A 6,642-nucleotide genomic window follows, 5' to 3' on the forward strand; every position below is an offset into this window, starting at 1 on the left:
AGACGAGTTACAGCGGCTTGATCTTTGGGCACAGATGTCTTCTCAAGGCCATCGAGTGGATGCATGATTGCAAGATACATACCTGCGTCCTCACCTTTGGGGTCACTTGGTGGACTAAATGCATTTCGTCCTGAAAGGCCGAGTAGGAGAGGCTTGTGAGTTCACATGTAATGGCCCCACTGTCTCCCAAGCCTGGGTTTGCTGGGGTGGGTTTAGAAGTAAATAAAAATGTTCCCCGGAGGTGTGAGCATGTGCACTGGGTACCTATACATGCAAGAAAATGTTTTCTGAAAATGTAACATGAACACGTGTTGCTGTGGATTTTCTTCCATATTGGATTCCTTAGTTTGGCACAGTTGGGAATCTGGGGTTAGGTGGGATTTAGTCGCCGACTTCCTGGGCCTCTTTGGGTGAGAATTCTGTCACCTGGAAGATGAGGGTGAGACTGGGAGGTTGGGGGTCCCGCTCAGCGATGCCGTCCTCTGGCCCAGTGGTAGTATTTCCTGTCGCAGTGCATCAGCTAGTGCATTCCTCCTTCAGTCTTGCTTGGGTGTAGACGGTGGGGTTTCCTATCGTTGAGAAGCGTGGTTTGGGATGGGGGCGGGACACATAAGCAGGTAGTTAACACGGAGCCGAGCAGAGGGGGGAGTGGCCACGCTGTGCGCAGAAGCTTTTTCCGGCGTTGAACCTGTGCCAGTGGCCCAAGGGGCACCAGCCACGCTTTCTCATCAGTAAGGCCAGTGCAGGTAGCTGCTGCCCAGGCCCGTGAATCAAAGCTTCTCTTCCCATGATTGACCTCCTGGGCAGTCCTTTCCGCACACCCTTCCTGATCAATGGTGTTTTGTTAATTGTGTGATGGGAAACCCACTGTGGCAAATGGATGACACTAAGGTTTTGCTGGTGTATTATGTTTTCACCAGACCAGATGCCTTTGCAAGTGGTTAGGAATTGGGGGTGGCTTTGTCCACAGGAGATGAAGCCCTCCTCTCTCCTCCCTTCATTTATAAAAAGTTTGTTATGCTTAAGCATTGGGATATCTGGTGGCCAGGAAAAAAAGAATAAGGCCTGGTCTTGCAGTAGAAGGAGGTAAGATACCACAAAGGTATCGTGGGAATGCAGGAGTGAGGAGCGAGCGCTTTTGGCTGGAAATGTCATGGAGAGTTTCATGGAGGAAGGTCATCTGAGTTAGCATTTTATTTTTTTTTGTTTTCATTTTTTAAAGTTTATTTATTTTGAGAGGGAGAGAAAGTGTGAGCAGGGAAGGGGCGGGGAGAGAGAGAGAGAGACAGAGAGGATCCCAAGCAGCCTCTGTGCTTGAACCCATGAAACTTGAGATCATGACCTGAACAAAAGTTTGATGCTTAATTGACGGAGACACCTAGGTGCCCCCTGAGTTAGGACTTTAAGTTAGCACTTGGGACAGGTGAAGAGAAACACACATTCCCGATGGAGGGAGTTGTACCGGCACACATCTGAAGGTCAAGGTGTTTTGTTTTGTTTTTTCTAAAATTGAATGTTAAGTGAGTATCTTCAGTTTATCTAGTGTCAACGATGATGGAGTCCTCTGGGGTCTCAATTTTCTTTTCTTTTTTCTTTCTTTCTTTTTTTTTAAAGAGAGAGAGAGCAAGAGAACAGGGGAGGGGCAGAGAGAGAAGGGGAGAGAGGATCGGAAGCAGGCCCCGCAGTTCAGCGCAGAGCCCGATGCGGGGCTTGAACCCGTGAGCCATGAGATCGTGGCCTGAGCCGAAGGCAGACACTTAACCGACTGAGCCACCCAGGCCTGGGGTCTCGTTCTCCTATACAAATGAGGTGGTTAGAGTCAGTGACTGTGACCACGTCCCCTTCGGGCAGCTGTTGGGTCTCCGATGAGCAAATGGAGGCAGAGCAGGTGGAACCAGGATGAGGCCGGCCCTGCTGTGGCTGCTGCTGCCACCGCCGCCTCCTGGGCATCTGGTTGTTGCCAGGTGCCCGGCACAGCGCTGAGCACTTTATACCTGCCGCTTCCACTTCCGGCAGAAAGCCTGAGGGCGGGACTTCATCAGCCCTGTTTCACGGATGAGGTCGTGGAGGCCTGGGGAAGGTTACATAACTGGCTCCAGAATAGAGTACGTGCAGCAGGTTCGAGTCCAGGGCTCCTGCCTCCTCGCCAACCATCCCGCAGGTGTGCAGCCCTTTCCCGACACTCCGGACACACTGCAGTTGCGCTGCGGCCGAGAACTCCCTTGCAGGATCAGAGTTGCGCCCACAGCAGGCGCCCTCTTAAGTACAAAGTATTGATGTCGCCTTCTGCGTTTAAATACTCTGATTTCGATACAGAATTACACGATAGTTAATAACCCACGTAACCAAGGAATTAAAACACCACGTGACTGGTTTTGCCGAGCAGGTAATAGGAGAAGCACTGACATTTCCTCACGGAGGGTCTCTCGCACCAGCAACAACGAAACGGAGAATAAATAGTAATGACGAAAGCGGCCCTGCAGGGACTGTCTACTCCGGTCTGGCCACGAGATCAGGTGCATTATGTTTGAAATCAAGAAACAATTGGGGCGCCTGGGTGGCTTCGTCGGTTAAGCGGCCGACTTCGGCTCAGGTCATGATCTCGCGGTCCGTGAGTTCGAGCCCCACGTCGGGCTCTGTGCTGACAGCTCAGAGCCTGGAGCCTCTTTCGGATTCTGTGTCTCCCTCTCTCTCTGCCCCTTCCCCGTTCATGCTCTGTCTCTCTCTGTCCCAACAATAAATAAACGTTAAAAAAAATTTTTTTTTAAATAAACACTTAAAGCGAACCTGCATCGTTTCACTTCTTGCTGTTGTTACTGTTTCCGAGAACTCGTCCGGAACTTGCTGTTCCGGGAAATGGGTATTATTATGGCTGATACAGGAGTCCCGTGGCACCTCCTGCTTCTCAGAGTCCCTCCCCCGCCTCCCCCCCTCCCGCCCCGAGGTCCCCACCAAACCTGTCCTGCCCCTTCACGAGGCGGGGATCCCCAGACCGTGGAATTTGGGAACTGTTACTGCTGTTGCCGTACTGGCCTTGGGGTGGAGGAGCAAACGCCTGTTTCGCGCTCTCCTGAATTACTTCAAGTGGGGAGTCTGGTCTCTCCCTAGTTCTGTAAGTCATCTAAACCTGGGTTGTGTTGCTTTACAATAACGTGTGGAAGAAATGATCCCTGGAGGCATTTCTAACCTGGAAGGCACCAAACTGCATAGTGGATGTCATTGTTTCCAGAGGCTTCTAGCCAGCTTCTAGCCCACTTTCCTAGTGTAGGAGGTCTCCAGCCCTGTGCCCACCGTGGCCCCAGTGCCGCGTACCAGGCTCTTCGTGTCCACTTTCCATCACTAGATCTTCCTTCTCCAGAGACCCTCGGCAGCTGGAATTTCTGATTCTTTCCGGGGAGAAACCTCAGTCCTTTCAACCAGGGCTGGCCTTGCCCCACAGCCGCCCCTCCCCACCCCATGCATCTGGGACACAGGAGTGTGACCCTGGAGTGTTTCCCGGAGCTCGTTTCCTAGCACAGCCGTACCCTACCGGCTCTCCAGCGGCCGCACAAGCGGCCTCCCCTCTGCCCTGCACGTGGCCCAGGGAAGGCTGGCTTCACATCCTTCCTGACGTCTCGGGATTGCCACACCGACTTCTGCGTGGTAGCCAGCCAAACAAGAACACGCACAGTCCTTCCAGGAACAAGCAGTCACCGTCCGGGACAGCGTAGTCTAAACCTATGCTTAGAGCGAAAGCAAAGAAAACAAAAGAAAACAAAACATCATCTTGGAGCCAATATAAACCAGAGAGATGTGGCCTCAACCACGTCGAAGACGATGTTTTTCCAGAGCCAGTCGTTGCTGGAACAGAGTCCCCCGCCTGCCCCCGCCTGCCCCCCGCCTGCCGGGAATGCCCTTGGGGGTGTCTCCTGGAGCACAGAGCACCTGGAAACTCGGTCCAGACCGACTGACCACTGACTTGCCAGAAATGACCACTTGCCCCTAAATCCCGGAGCCCCGGGGCCAAATCTGCCTTTTCTCTTTTTTCGGCCTTCTATCATGGAAAATTGTCAACGTACACAAAAGAAAGAAGAATTCTCATAACGAGCCTCCACATAAGCATTTCGCATCTCAGAAAAAATGAGCAACCCGTGGAATTCCTGTTGTGTCTGTCCCACCGCGCCTCAAACAGCTTTCTTTTCCTTGCTGGGTTATTGTAAGGCAAATGCGGGATACGTGGTTGCATCCAAACGTACTTCCGCGGTGGAGCAGTGGCGTGTGTGTGGTCAGTGGCTTTGTGATAGGGTTGTAAGGTGACCGTGGCAGCCACCCTCGCGAGCACCACGTGACACACGAACTTGTTGAGTCGCTGGGTTTTCACACCTGAAACGAATGCCACGTTGCGTGTCGACACAATTCAGTTCCACCCAACTTCAATTACCAGAAACAAAACGAACACAACAAAACCAACCTGAAAGTACTTTTGCGGGTATCTCTAAAGGGATTCTCTTTTTCAAGAAGCCATGACCACTCCTAAAGAAGACATTAACAGTAATTCCTTATGATCAGAACTGTCCAATTAGGATTCGGTTTCCCCGGATGTATCTTGAGGATGTTTTTGCAGTTGGTTTGCTTGTTGGAATCAGGATCCAAACAAGGGCCGTATGTTGCAATTTATTGAAAAGTCCTTATCTTAGGAAGATAAGTTCTTCCTTTGTTATTATTTGTGTCTCCTTGCCATTTATTTGTTGAGAACACCAGGTCATTTTTGTCTCTTGCAGTCCCCCGCTTTCCGGATTTATCGATTGCATCCGCGGGCTGCTGTTTAATATCTACCTTTCCCCCTGTGTATGCAGTAAATTGGTAGCTTCATGTAGAGGTCCAGTGTTTGGCCAGAGATGTCCAAGTGATGATTTGGACCTTATCTTGCATCACCACGGAAGGCACCTCGGGTCTGGTTGTCCCCCTCTGTGATGTTGGGATCAGCCCATGGGTCCAATGGGTCCAGGCATCGTGAGCCTGATCTATCCATTTAAAAACTCCCCATCAGCCTTTCAGCACTGGATTTAGCCACTGCTGATGGTCACAGCCAAGATCCTGATTTCATTAGGGGCTGCAAAATGATGATACCCTGATTTATAATTCCTTCTTCACGTAGTTGCCAGCATTCTTTTTAATTTATTTTGTTTTTAAAAATTTGTTCGTGCTTACTTACCTATTTTGAGAGAGAGAACATGAACGGGAGGGGGGCAGAGAGAGAGAGGGAGAGAGAGAATCCCAAACTGGCTCCGTGCTGGCAGTGCTGAGCCTGATGTGGGGCTCGAACGCACAAAGCGCGAGATGGTGACCTGAGCTGAAATCACGAGTCGGACGCTTAACCGACTCAGCCACCCGGCCACCCAGCTGCTGGCATTCTTACGGAGGACTTTCTGTCATCACTCTTTGGCTGCTCCACAATACAGTTTAGGTGGGAGAAGCAGGAAAAGTGTTTGGCTCCTTCTCTTTATCCACCAGGTTTCAGAATAACGGGTTTGTTCCCAGCATCCTCCAGAGTTGACCAGGGAGGGTCGTTGTTGTATTTTTAATGAACGTATGGATTGTTAACACAGTCAGAGGGCCCCATTCGGTGAAGTGATGATTGTTTTTGGTGCTTATAGTGCCCACCTCTGGCCAGTGGAATCCCTTGGAGTTGGCTCCTGTAAGCTGGGCCTCAGCGTGAGGCCCAGGCTCACCCCCTCCCATAGTCTCTTTGAGAACAAAGCTTTTCCTTGTGAATGGCCTTGGGGAGCCAGACTTTGGTGAAGGTCATTCTCTGTCCACGTCCATCCAACATTTTTGCAGAGGTCATAGCCTTTCTGGTGTTACACCATCATCCCTATCTGAGCTGAGGCTCAAAGAAAGTCGAGTCTTCCCCCCCAAGGCGACATAGCCAGTAAAGGCAGAACTGGGGATCCAACCCAGGCACATTGGCTCTACGTCCCTGAAAACCAATGAGGGGGTGGGGACGGGGCAGGGGATGGCATTCCAGGTGGACGACTGTGAACTCAGGGCAAGGTTGGCTCGAACTAGGGTGGATTCGGGGGTGGGGGTGCGGGATGAGCACAGCACCTGCTTCTCATGCCGCCTTTGTTCCCAGGACTCTCCACTGCTGTGCTGCCTCCTCCTTCTGCGTGGACTCGCCTGCTCCCTTCCATCCCGAGACAGCTTCTTGGGGACAGGGACCATTACTAATGAAACAGCAGACCCACATGTGGTCCAGAACAGACACTCCTCATAGATACATCGATACTTGGGTGGGTACCCCCAACCGTGAGCTGGCGGAGTAACAGTAGTCCTGTTTCTTAGGGATGTCATGGGGATTAAATGAGATAATACACCCCAGGTGTGTGCCCAGTTCCCGACGCACTGCGAGGACCTCTGTGGGTGTGACCACCATCACCGTCGGTGAGACTTTCCTCGCTGCCCGTCACTTTGCCCTCTGTGTCCCTAGAAAAGCATCTTGGTTCAGTCTCACGTGCTCTGTTACGAGGTGACTCCCAGCCCGCAGCTGGTGACGTTTCCACAGCACAAGGTGGTGGAGTTACCCTCGGAACCGTTGCCAGAAATGCGAAGCCTTTTTAAAATTTTTTTAAAATTTTTAATCAAGGTGAAATTTTTTTTTTT

At 51.4% G+C, this 6,642-nt stretch overlaps 1 protein-coding gene across 2 annotated transcripts in view; it reads left to right on the forward strand.

Annotated features, from left to right (window-relative positions):
- The window catches only part of GREB1 (growth regulating estrogen receptor binding 1), a 147,569-nt gene that overhangs the window by 21,836 nt on the left and 119,091 nt on the right, over positions 1–6,642 (forward strand). The gene's annotated exons all lie outside the window — the stretch shown is intronic.

This window comes from Herpailurus yagouaroundi, unplaced genomic scaffold (genome assembly GCF_014898765.1).
Source record: "Herpailurus yagouaroundi ecotype Mexico unplaced genomic scaffold, PumYag 188, whole genome shotgun sequence".
Classification (NCBI taxonomy): Eukaryota; Metazoa; Chordata; class Mammalia; order Carnivora; family Felidae; genus Herpailurus; species Herpailurus yagouaroundi.